Source organism: Neolamprologus multifasciatus, chromosome 5 (assembly GCF_963576455.1).
Source record: "Neolamprologus multifasciatus chromosome 5, fNeoMul1.2, whole genome shotgun sequence".
Classification (NCBI taxonomy): Eukaryota; Metazoa; Chordata; class Actinopteri; order Cichliformes; family Cichlidae; genus Neolamprologus; species Neolamprologus multifasciatus.
This window is the reverse complement of record NC_140443.1, coordinates 1585002-1597582: the sequence shown is the minus strand read 5'-3', so window position 1 is coordinate 1597582 and position 12581 is coordinate 1585002. Positions and strand designations below refer to the sequence as shown.

Here is a 12581-nt window from a genome sequence, read left to right as displayed (position 1 = left end):
AACTTAGACATCCACATTACTTACACTCTCATAACACACACATATATATATATATAGGGCCTTGAGGGTGGGCACGTTAACGGCGTCCAGTAGACGGTCTGTGTATTCAAACCTGCCTCTGGCGCCGGTGCCCACCTCTCAATTTTAAATCCATGTAGACATTGAGGGTTCTCGGGAGGGGCCGTGCTAACACCTGCTGCTCTCTGGCAGCAGCACCATGCTCTCCCTTGTTTTAAATACACTTTAGAGCAACACGCAGCAACACTACACTTGAGCGGGAGGAGGGAGGTATGGGGTCTTAACACACCCCTGTTCTCTGCTAGCCATCGGGGCGGGGGGGCTGGGAAGAGATGCTGGCTGTCCGATTGGCCTCCCTGCTGCTGCGGAGCCTGGGGCGGTCTGCTTGCCTCCACCCCGGAGGGAAGGGTAACATCTCTTGGGTCTGGGTGCCGTTTCCATCTCTGGGGGTGAGGATACCTGGACCCGGGATATAGAGTATGTTTGGGGAGTGTGATTGTGTGTACATGTCCATTTACGTTTATTCCTGCGTTGGGTGAGTGCTGAGTGTTTGTATATGTGTGCATGAGGGTGGGAATGCATGTCTGTGTCTGTGTGTGCCTGTTTGTCTGTGTCTATATGTCAGGTCGGGTCTTAGACTCCACCTCTCTGGGAACTCCAAGGCCCTCCAAAGTGTGGAGGCCTATCTCCCCTCACCACACTCCCTGCCGGTGACTGATGCCCTCAGGGGTCGGTGCGTTGGTGGTTCTTGGTGTCCGGGGCTGGGCGCTCAGGTATGTACCAGCTCACTCCCGGTGACTACTTGGCGGGGCCTGGCGCCTGCTGCTCGGTCAGGCCTCTTCCGGGGCGCGGGGGGCCCTCGGGCCTCCGGCCTCTGTGCCTGCGGCTCGGTTCACTCTGGCACAGCTGGCTGCCGGCAGAGCCGGCGGGCACGCCGGTGCAGCCCCCTCTAGCTTCTGCCCGGTGGCTACTGGGTGACCCCTCATCTGGGGATCCTCAGCCCTTCCCATGAAGGTGGCACGGATGCCCCTCCGGTGGTCCTCCTTGGGCTCTTGCACTCTGGGGCCTCTGGATGTCTGGGGCCTGGATCTCCTCCATGCCTGCTTCATGCCCTGGGGGACGGGGCTATGGCTCTCTACATCCTCTAGCAGACCATTACATGGGGAAACCATTTGAATACAAGCGCGCCGATCCACACAGGTGTGCACATGGGTGTTCACTATTCGTAGACTTAAATCACACCTTTCTTGGCTGCTACTTCAAAGCACATTGTGCGCTGTCTGTCCTGCGTGCTGCACAACAACATTCAATATTTAGTATTTACTGCTGTTTACACTTAGCTAGATTAATGCGATGGTGTTGTGTATAGTATGTTGCATTGTTTTGTTTTGTTTTTTGCTTGTTTTCTATTCTTTTTCTCTCAACAGGTGATCCCGGAGATATTTTTTCTTCCCCCCTTTCTCACTGTCCCTCTCCCCTTCTGTTTTTCTTTTCCTTCCTCTTTCTTTCTCCCTCTCCTATCCCTCACTCATGTCTGTCCCGTCTGTAACAACTGAAAATAAAATAAATAATAAAAACAAAGGTCGATCAAATGGACCAATACGGCAATGCCATGATGATCCATTTGGCAAAATAAATCCATTGGGTATCCTTGTTGGTCTTCAGACAACAATTCTGACGGCTAAAGAACCAAATGGGACAGGCGAAAAAAAAAAAAAAAAAAAAAAAAAAAAAAAAAGATGAGACAGCAGCTTCTGTGTGACAGCTGATGGGAATATCTGCCTAATTCAGTCAGGGACGTCTCCTCTGGCAGGCTGCTGATCGTCGATTCACCAGGATAAAAAGGTCCTTAAAAGGCTGACAGATAAACGAGCTCAGACCTCCTGTTTTTAATTTTAGAGTGTTGATTTTTCTTTTTTAATAATTATTTGTAAGTTGACAATAATTTTCTTTGAAATCAATGCAGACTGCAGGAGAGGCTGTCAGCAGAATACTCTCGTTTGTTTTGAACTCTTCTATCGAGGGTGATTTTGGCGTTTTCTTTCATGTGAATAAAAAGATTCTAACAATAAACTGATGTTGAAAATGTGCAAATACAGTCTGAGGCTCAAACGTTTGGGACAGTGAAGCTTCTCAGTCATCCAGGTCATCGTAGTCTAAGGAGCTTGGAAAGAAAAGCGTCTGGACTTCTGTAAGTTTCATCCGAGAAGCTTCTTCAGTTCTAGGGTCAAATGGTGGAGAGTCCCAGATATAAACCTAGTGGGAGTTTCCCAGCGAGAGGGACAAAAGGACCCCCCCAAGGCGTCTGGGGAGGGAACTCAAACCTGGATTATAGATGGCAGACAGTTGGTGTCGTAAACCACCGCCTCTGTTCAAAGATGGTCGCTCACAGTGGACATAGATGCTTCTTTCACTCCTCTTTCAAACCAACTGTCCTCTCTGATGTGAACATTGGCATCCTCAAAGAGTGACCTTTGACCTTTAGATGCAGATGAACAGCTGAGTCGTGTCCCGTGGAGGTGGCTCTTCTATGTTTGGTCTCTCCGATGTAGAGGTCTGGGCATTCCTCGCTGCTGTACAGCAAACACCACATTGTTAAGTTTGTGTTTTGGAGTTTTGTCTTTCGGGTGAACCAGTTTGTGTCTGAGTGTGTTGCTGGGTCTGAAGTACACCGGGATGTCATGCTTGGAGAAAACCCTCCTGAGTTTCTCTGATACACCGGCTACAGAGGGGATGACAATGTTGCGTCTGTCCTTCTTATCCTCCCTCGCTGGCGTCTGATCTTTTCTGTGCCTCTTTGCTGACTTGATGAAAACCCCCAAGTTACTTCCACAGAGCTTAAATCTGGGACTCATTGGACCCTAGAACTGAAGAAGCTTCTTGGATGAAAGAAGTCCAGATGCTTTTCTTTCCAAGCTGCTTAGACTAGGTTAAAGGTGCAATTTAATAAAATTAAAGAAAAACAAACAAACAAAAGAAGAACACGTGACTTTGTGTTTCTGGTACAATTAAACCGGCTGAGATGTCCATAAACCGCCAGTAGAGGGCGCTCTTTCACCACAAAAAACGAACAGCTGTCTGTTTTCAGCAGGCACAGAGAGGAGGGGAGGCTGGGGTGAGGCTGGCCCCCCCTCACCCTAAATAATCCAGTCGACACCTAAAACAGACGTGATCAGTGTGTGACATCAGAAGAAGCTCAGGTTTGATCATGTTTGATGTTTCTGTGGATCAGAAGACTTTCCTGTCACACAGCATAAATATATTGTTACATTTTTACTGTATCGGACTCACAACAAGTATTAATTCATAACAAAGAAATGAAAATAGACTTGAACGGCCTGATCAGAGGAGGAGCACAGCTTACAGATGCACCTTTGTCAGGTTTTCTTCCTGTTTTAAAGCTCAGGGAGATTTTTATTTGGAAAGTTTGACCTTTTTTATTTCACAAATAAAAAAGGAGAAATGAGTGAATAAAGCCGGCTTCATGCTGTCGTATCAAAATCTGATTAAAAGAAGAAAAAAATCAAACTCACTCTTCATACTTCGATGCCTTTTCTTTTTTGCCTTTTCTCATCTCTGCTCTGTTTCTCTGACGACTTCATGTTTCCACCTCAGGACGACTGTTTTATTTTGAGTTTCTTGTTCGTTTGTTTTTTAAAGTTGAGAGGAAATGAAAACAACGTCTCTTGTATAGAAATATAACATCCAGTCATTTGCAGTAAAGACTAAACAGGCAGCAGGCATGAGGAAAAGCAGAAACCTGCTGCTGTGCGGTCAGTAGTTTGTGTTTGCAGACGTCTTGTTTTAACATTTCTAAACTGTCCCCACAGTCAGGGCCCACTGAGGGTCGCCCCACAAGCTCCAGGGTGACTTAAAGTAGTTCATGGTGGATTTTTAGTCTCCTTCAGATCTTTGGCCTGTTGCTGAGAGGACTTTCTTTTCTTAATGGTGTGGCACTGGAGGGAACCAAGAACCAGTCTGTTTCCTTCCAACACCAGTTTCCTGAACGACCGCGGGACATTCGGCAGTTTGCTGATATTTAAAGGGACTCATTGATGATCCTGAGGGGGCTGAGCTGTGTTCCTCCAGTAACCAAAGAGATCCGTTTAAAACAGAGCTGCTCTCCAAAAGCGTTGTGACAAATCCACATGTTGTCGCACTTTGTTACCTTCTCAGCATCGGTTTCTGATGTGAGGGGCAGCGTGCCGCCCAATGGGGGAGAATAAAGACCGAGGCCTGATGAGTCGGTGGTTTTACAAACCACAGATGTTTTTATTTTGAGGCGCCGTGTTGGTTAAGTTCAGGGAAACATCACAGTTTGGAAAGAAAAGATTACATTTTAAGAATTTTGAGTCCTGCTAAGAAGAAAACTCACGTACAACCTTATTACCTTCTTTGGAAACAGCCAGATTGAGCTGTCCAAGGTGTGGTGGAAGACTGAGCACACAAATAAAGTCACGTTGAGTGGCGGCCCAAAAACAGGCAACAAGGTTTATAAGCAAAAACAACAGCCAGAACACGCCAAAGGATGATGGGGAGACGATGACAATAACGTGGTCATGAGGGAAGAGGAAACAGGAGGGAACACAGCTGAAACTAATCACTGAAAGTCGAACGAAGGGAAGTAAACTAGATACCAAACACGGTAGACAGGTTAGCAAGAACAAAACAGGAAAGAACCAAACAAAGGGAATGTGGCGGGGTGGGGTTGGAGCCCAGCTGCAGAGACAGGGCGAGGTCGGCCCACACAGGTCATCATTGGATCAGGCCTCCTCTTTTTTAGCAGCACACTGGGCCCAGAGAGGTGTGTGTGTACATGTTTAGACGTCTTTGTGAGGACACAAAATTGGCATGCTACTATACTTATGGGGACAAAATCCTGGTCCCCACAAGTTTGAGGCATTTCTGAGGCTCAGGGTTAAAGATGGGGTCTGGGTAGGTTTAGGCATCATTTTTGATGGTTGGGTGAGGGGCTAGGACAAGCTGTATGCCAGTTAGATGTCCTCACTAAGATACAAAAACGTGTGTTTGTGCAAAAACTGAATTTCTAGGTTCGATGTGAAAATGTATGATACAAAAATCACAAATTTGTGAAGTCCGTAGTAAAAACCAAACATTTTATTTTAAATTCTGACTTTAGAAGGAAAACAAATCTCACACTCAAACTTTCAGGATCAATAACTCATCCCAACCACGTCGTCTGTTTTCACACCGATTTTGGATAAAATGTTTAATCTGCTGAGCTTTTCACTACAGATGTCATTTTGCACGTCACAGTGACACAAACAGGGCTTCAGCAGACAGTTGGGCGTCTGGCTCTTTGCCGCCTCGCTCCGCTCAGCATGGACCGTTTCACTGTGTGGACTTTAACTCTAAAAGTTTTCTGTTGGAGAATGGAAACCAAGAACAACATCCTGTTAGCGTTTGGTTCAATCTCCCAAAACCGAGATGAATCTATAAAAGTCACAAAAGTCGGTGTTAAGACTCCAAAAATCAAGCTATTGATTTGTCTGCAGATAAAACAAAGGAAATGTAGGAGCCTCGGAGGAACTCATCACCTTCAGACAAAAACAAATAAGAAAAATGTCAAGATGTCAACAGGATGTGGGGGATGAATACAAACTCGAAGCGACACAGAACACGACAAAGTGAAAAGCAATAGAAGAAAAACATGTCTGTGAGAAAACCCGAGAAGCTTCTTTAATGAAGCTGACGATTCGATGTCAATAATGATGAGGTCCAAACGCTTCAAAGTGCAGCTCCTTTGTCTGAGTGAAGCTGGATGTGTTTCCCAAAGCGGTCACACTGCAGGGATTTAAACTATTTACCCACAAATTACAAGAGCCAGGTGAGTCAAATCCCTCCGTGAACACGTCCCTGCAGTCAGCCGAGCACAGCTGAGAGCAGAGAGTGATGTAAAGCAGCGGGAATTAAGTCTCCAATGTATTCATCGCTTTTTATTCTTCCCTTCGTCTGTTTCAAGAGTCCACTTTTGCATTACTTCAGCCGGTGAGGCGACTGTCGATCACGCTTGAAAGAAAAGCACTCGCCAGCTCGAGGGGGAAATGAGGCTTAGTGGGAGCGGTGGCCCTCGCTAGAATGAATGACACTCTTTAAGTATGCACATCCACTACGAGGTGCTTGGCTGAGAGCAACAAATGAATAAAAATAGAGATCCCACGCTCTGTGAGACTTACAGATGTAGGACAGTAAAATCCCAGTCTTTACACGCCGTGCTCGGCTTTGCTTTCTGCTGCATCAGCGACGACAGGAAGCAATTAAGAGGCGCTGCTCTCAGCACACACTTATCGAAATAAGCCAGTAAATAATTTATGGTATTTGTTGGTGTTTTGTGTGTTTGCTTTGACCTGCATGGCATTAGTGTCTATGAGTCTATGAGAAAAATGTCTCATTTGAATCTTTATTTGAGCAGGTGAGTTAGTCACCATTATTTAGGACAGTTTATTAGACGTCTGCCAATAAATCAGTCAGTGCCCAGAATAAGGCAACGTTCAGCTGACTCGTGGACGGCCGGTCTGTCTTTGAGCAGCAGTGCTGCAGCTTGATCACAGACTGTAAATCAACGATGGCCACGGTGACATCACCAACTGGTTTCTGGACTCGGCGTTTTGAAGCCTTGACATTTCTGCCTTGTAGAACCAGGAGTCACCAGTTTGGACGAGAGGGCCGACTGCTAAGACATTAGCTAATGCTAGCTCTATTAGCACACTGCTTAGATATGTAACCCAGGTCCCACGTAGCTATGGTAACGCTAGAGTATATAGTACAATGAGACTGGGCCTGGGTTCGTAGTGCTACTAATCATGATACTTGATACCCTCTAATTGCTATAATAAGGACCACCACAACTGTATTTTACACAAATTAAATCCCTCACCGGGTATTTATTTAGACAGCAAAGAAATGAATAAAATAAACAGTTACTTTTATAAAATGAATTGAATTCAAATAAACAAACAAATACTGTAAATGTGACTACATGGATTATAAATAAAAGATTATCAAAACAAAATAACTCTTTCTTATGTGCCAACTGTTATTTCAGTTACAACCACTCACATCTTTATAAGGGAGGATTTTCAACCTTTGAAAATAACTTTGATTACAACTACACACCAAAAACTAAATATGTAACAGTGGGCCCACGCACACACTTTAACCTGTCCACACTACACCTGCCGCACGGTGCTTGTTGCAGGCCTGATTCGAAGTTCAGGTGCGGTGAGGCCTAAAACTGCTGGCCGCTTCACTCAAACTGAGCCATAAACAAAATACGTGCACTTTAGTTCCAGTTAGTACTCACGAGTCCAATGAGTTTGTTAGTGGGGCAATCAGAAACGGGCAGTTAGTTCACCAGTAGTGAAGACAGTCAGGGGCGAGAAAACAGCAGGGTCCATCCGGGCAGAAACCTCTCTCTCCTTTCAGAGCGTCCCTCGGCTTCTAAACATATTAAAACACTTGAGCTAAAATACCAAATGCTATCACATAACGATTTAGCATTAGCATGCTTTGACTAAAAATCACAGAGCTAAACATACAGCATGGCATCACAGCACATAACGCGGTAAAGTGCGCTAATTAGCAAGCCGCTAGTTAGCATCACATATCGCGCCATTTTACCACTATAACGAATAGTTATACACAGTCTCATTTACCTTTCGCAGATCACAAATAAGTAGTCGGGTAGTCGACCTCAATGACACACTTAGATGTAAAACCCACACCACGTTTGCCTTATGACATCTCTCTCTTCGGACTTAGCTTCTGTGTCCGCTCCCACAGATTCACACAAACCTTACCACTCGTCCCGCCCCCATAACAGAGAAGCGTGACATTGACTGGCTCGTCAGCACAAACAACCAATGACAAAACAACATTAAGATAACTGACATTAGATGGGTAAATAATCTTAGGTTACACCCCGACATATTTATTCTGCACAGAAAATGAACTCTAAATCATGAAACCCTTTTATTTATTGGACTCTTAACTGTAGATGAAATACACTGGTACCCAAGCATATGATTTTTAAACCTTTGATCAACTATTTATATTTTAACCATTTTTTATAACAGTAGGCTTTTTTTTCTTTAGCCTGTAAGCCTGAATAGACATTTTGTAAGAAGATGTAAACATGTTTATTTATGCTGTAAAGTTAACCAGAGACTCACTGCTGGAGCCTCTGCTGGTCGTTAGAGGAACTGCAGATTTTGGCTTTTTAGAAATTCACCTTTTGAAACTTCATTAAGGTTAAAGTCTGCATTACTACTGGCATGGTCACTATGAGAGTGGACCTCTGGGCCGTGTTTGTGCTGTTGGCGGCTTTTGGAACATTTTGAATGAATTTATCTGACCAATAACACGACTGCTGTGAGGTTACGGTGCTCGCAGACCCACGAACAGAGTCTGAGCTACAGATTTAGTGAGTGAAATCTGAGGATGATCTCAGGAATCAGTAACTCCGACTCACAGCACATTTTGTAATGGGATAAAAAACATAGAAAAGTGACGACACAGCATCTGATAAGCAATGTTTAATTAACCTGGAAAATAAAACATGTGTTGAAGCAAAACCAAAAATGAGTAATAATAATGGAGACGATCTCATAGCTTCGTTTGTTTCAGCTGTAACGAAATGTCTCCATGAACTTAGCATCAAAGACTAAAAGTGATATTATTTAAATGTGTAATTGATTAAAGTATTTTACAGGTGATTTACGATCAGCCTTCATCTACATAATTCAGCAAAATGCGGCCGCTCAAAAAGATGAATTCCCGCTCATACCCCGTTAACTCCTTATTTCCCCTTCAAAGATGAGAAGCCGATGAAAAGAGCTGCTTTCATGCTTTCTCATTGCGTTTACTTCCTGCTAATCCCGTCAGCTCTGTGAGCTGCACAGAGCAACACATGACACAGATGAACTCTCTCAGGACGTGCGCTGACTTAAAGGCCACAAATGGAAAGATTTACTCACTGGAGGCGAAACTCTTCCCGTTTCCCGTTGGCTGAAGGTGTCAGCGCCAGATAATCGCTATTTCTGGACGTACGAGGTCAGAACTCCAGCAATGTGAACGTTTTTCACTGCATTTAAAACAAGCCTGTAAATGTTTCTGATGGTTAGGGTGCAGCTCCTACAGGAAGTCTTCACATCCACTCCTTGGAGTGCCTCCTGCAAACATCCGTTCAACCCCCCCGGGATTCAAAACGTCCTCGAGGAGCTGACTCCTGTTCCTGAAGCCGGTCTCACATCTGCAGCGGTCCCTGTTCTCTGACCAGCGGAGGAGGAAAATTCCTGCGGCCGATCAATACGAAATCACGAAACTCAGAGAGCGTGCAGAGCGAGGACAGTGAGTCACCCTGAGAGCGGCTGAGAGCTGGTTGTTAGAAACATCTCGGCGTCTGAGGGCCCGGCCTTCCTCGCAGCGTACCTCACTCGCTTTAGTATTTATGCTTCTGTTTATAATGTCGCAATAAAATGACAAAATTTAATGTGAAAATCCAACATCTGCAGCTCGATCCTGCAGCTGCATCTGTCGCGTCAGCTCCGCTCTCCGCTGAACCCCTCAGGCCGTCTGCTGGAAATGATGGGGATTTATAATGGATTTGTTCTAATAAATTGTTGTAATGACTTCTCCTGTTACATTTTAATGCTCCTGTGAACGGCTCTCAACATATTTCCAGGTGCTTCACAAAGATATATTATTGAGAGAGAGTCCTACACTAAATCTCATTACCATTAAAGTTATTATTCCTGTCTGCTCAGGACCAGCTTCACTTTCTTCTTGCAGCTTTGCTCCAAATTGACTCTCATTGAAAATCAACTGAAAGACTTACGAATGTGATGCAATATTAATTTAAAAAACATCTCCAAGGAAAACACAAACAGGTTTCTTCTAAATTCAGATTTTGTAGTTTTCACGAGATGATCATGAAATCTGCAAAATCTTCCAGAGCTGCAGGAAACATTCGTTTCACAGTACAGGTGAGAAAATAGTGAGATGGCTGCGACTCACCTGCTCTTTACTTTACCTGAGTCACCGTCACATGACTGTGAGAGCAGCGCAGCTTTATCACAGCTGTAACGTGGAGTAAAACAGTGGGAAAAAAGACAAATACATAGAAATAGTAATAATTACAAAAGTACGTTTGTGTGTCAACTTAATATTTTTTGTAACTGACTAATAACAAACTAGAAGCTGGACTAATAATGTGGATACAAACATAGAAACAAACCAGTCAGTAACTCATTAGCAGTTAAATGGTAACACTTTAGTGTTAATAACTTCATAATAATCATGTAATATTAGTTAATTAAGCTACTTTTACCTTATTATAAAGCTGAAAATGATCCTATCAACAGTCTGCTTTGTAAAGTTTAATCTTTTTTATTTATTCTGTGTTAATAACATGAGTATTATTGTCGGGTCTACAGTATAAAGCACCTTGAGGTGACTGTTGTTGTGATTTTGTGCTGTATAAATCAAAATAAATTGAAATGAGTTATAAACACGCACATTTTTACTCACATATTATTAAACTAAGTGGTAATAACTTGTTTTGATGTTATTCATCCTTGTTGCCTCCGTATTACGGCACTATTACCTGCTTATTACAGAACTGGATGTAGAGAAGGTTCACCTTCAAAATAAAAGCTGCACCTCAGTCTTACAACAGTCTCCATTTCCTGTTTGTGTCACACTCTTCACAGTTTATAGACGAGTCCATCACTTCTATTCAAACTATGTCCAACGTGTTAGCAACCAGAAATGGGAATACAGATTTTCCCTAGCAACAGGCGGTTGCCAGGGGCGTCACTGACTGAACCTTTCGGCACTTGATCCTATATTGTTACCACTGTCACAGATCCAAAATGGCAGATAAGTTAAGGTCACATGGTCTAAAAACGCCATTTTAGCGCGTCCCTAACTCGAACTTAAACCAGTCCTGCTGTTAAACCAGAGGTGGGACCAAGTCATTGTTTTGCAAGTCTCAAATAATGTCAGGCAAGTCCGAGTCGAGTCTCAAGTCACTGGTGTAAAAGTCCGAGTAAAGTCACAAGTCTGAAACTTTGTCCTTTTGAGTCTTTAAAAAAAAGGAAAAAAGCATGTTGCAGTTATGCTAAATATAAATATCAGACCATGTAATTTTTAAATCTGTGTTTTTCTCAACACATGACGAAATAGTGAACTTAGAAAATATACACAAATTGTGAAATTGCACGTCTATAAAATGCAGCTCAATTAAACTTCGCTCCAAGAATAATTTTCACTGACAGTTCTGAGATAAGCTGCATGTTATTCTTGGATGCGCTTGTAGGACCGGCTTTAAAATCGCATGACAAAAATATCATAAACATTAAAACCAAACTGTATCACCAACGGAGCCTGGACAACATTTGCTGGTTAGATGAAGTCAGCTGTCTCATCGTAGCAGAAGAGAACCTACCGTTCTTTATGCAACTTCAACTGTCGGAGAAAGTTGAAGTTGTTCCATCTCTGTCTGTGATTCTCGTCTTGCATGTTTTGCATGTTGCATTTCGGTTTTTTGTTGACTACTTCATAGTTTATGTACCTGAAAAAAATAACATTTTTGAGCATTTTTTTTTTTTTAATCTGGTTAATTTGATTGGCTGTGCTACAGCTCACGCACACATACGTACGGAGTGTGGTTTGAATAAATGAATGAATGAATTGAATAAATGATGCACACTTTCTATATAATATGCATGTTAAATTTTAGATTTGGGGTGAAATATCAAGTCTTTTCAAGTAAAGTCAAAGGAGCTTGCAAAGAAAAGCGTCTGGACTTCTTTAAGTTACTTGAAGACGTTTCACCTCTCATCCGAGAAGCTTCTTCAGTTCTAAGATGACTGAGAACCTTCACAGACATATTGCCGTACATTTTGGGAGGAACACCCTTCAACTGGTGCGGGAGTATGAAAGGGAATCAAGGAAACTAGCGGATTTAGAACTGAAGAAGCTTCTCGGATGAAGGTGAAACGTCTTCAAGTAACTTAAAGAAGTCCAGACGCTTTTCTTTGCAAGCTCCTTTGACTACGATGACCTGGATGACTGAGAACCTTCACAGACTTTTCAAGTAAACCGGTTCAAGTCCAATTCAAGTCCCAGGTCATTGGTGTAAAAGTCCAAGTCAAGTTACAGTCTTAGAACATTTTTTCAAGTCAAGTCTAAAGTCATAAAATGAATGACTCGAGTCCAAGTCATGTGACTCGAGTCCACACCTCTGTGTTAAACGTTTGCTCACTAATTCTAACCCTCACATTTCCTTTTCCATCTGACACACAGGAGACTTGGCCCAGAATTTAAACCTATAATACATTTTTATTTAAAAAATAGCGCCTTTCAAAGCACCCAAGGACACTGTACAACAGATAAAAACACAAAAACTGAAAATATACACAATAATAAAAATAACAGATAAAAGTTAAGAACATAAAGTGGTTTAAACATAAGCAATTTTAAACAGATGAGTTTTGAGGGTGGACTTAAAAAGAGGGAATGAAGTAATGTTTCTGAGGTCA

The 12581-nt window shown here is 43.0% G+C and overlaps 1 long non-coding RNA gene across 1 annotated transcript in view; it reads right to left on the bottom strand.

Moving 5' to 3' along the window:
* LOC146517752 (uncharacterized) overlaps window positions 1-8044 on the bottom strand; it is a 40862-nt gene extending 32818 nt beyond the window's left edge. Inside the window, exons 1-2 of the long non-coding RNA XR_014874207.1 lie at window positions 7695-8044; window positions 7343-7479 (exon numbers count right to left, since the gene is read on the bottom strand). This is a non-coding gene — a long non-coding RNA (uncharacterized LOC146517752). The remainder of the gene's footprint in view (window positions 1-7342; window positions 7480-7694) is intronic.
* Window positions 8045-12581: the final 4537 nt, after the last annotated feature.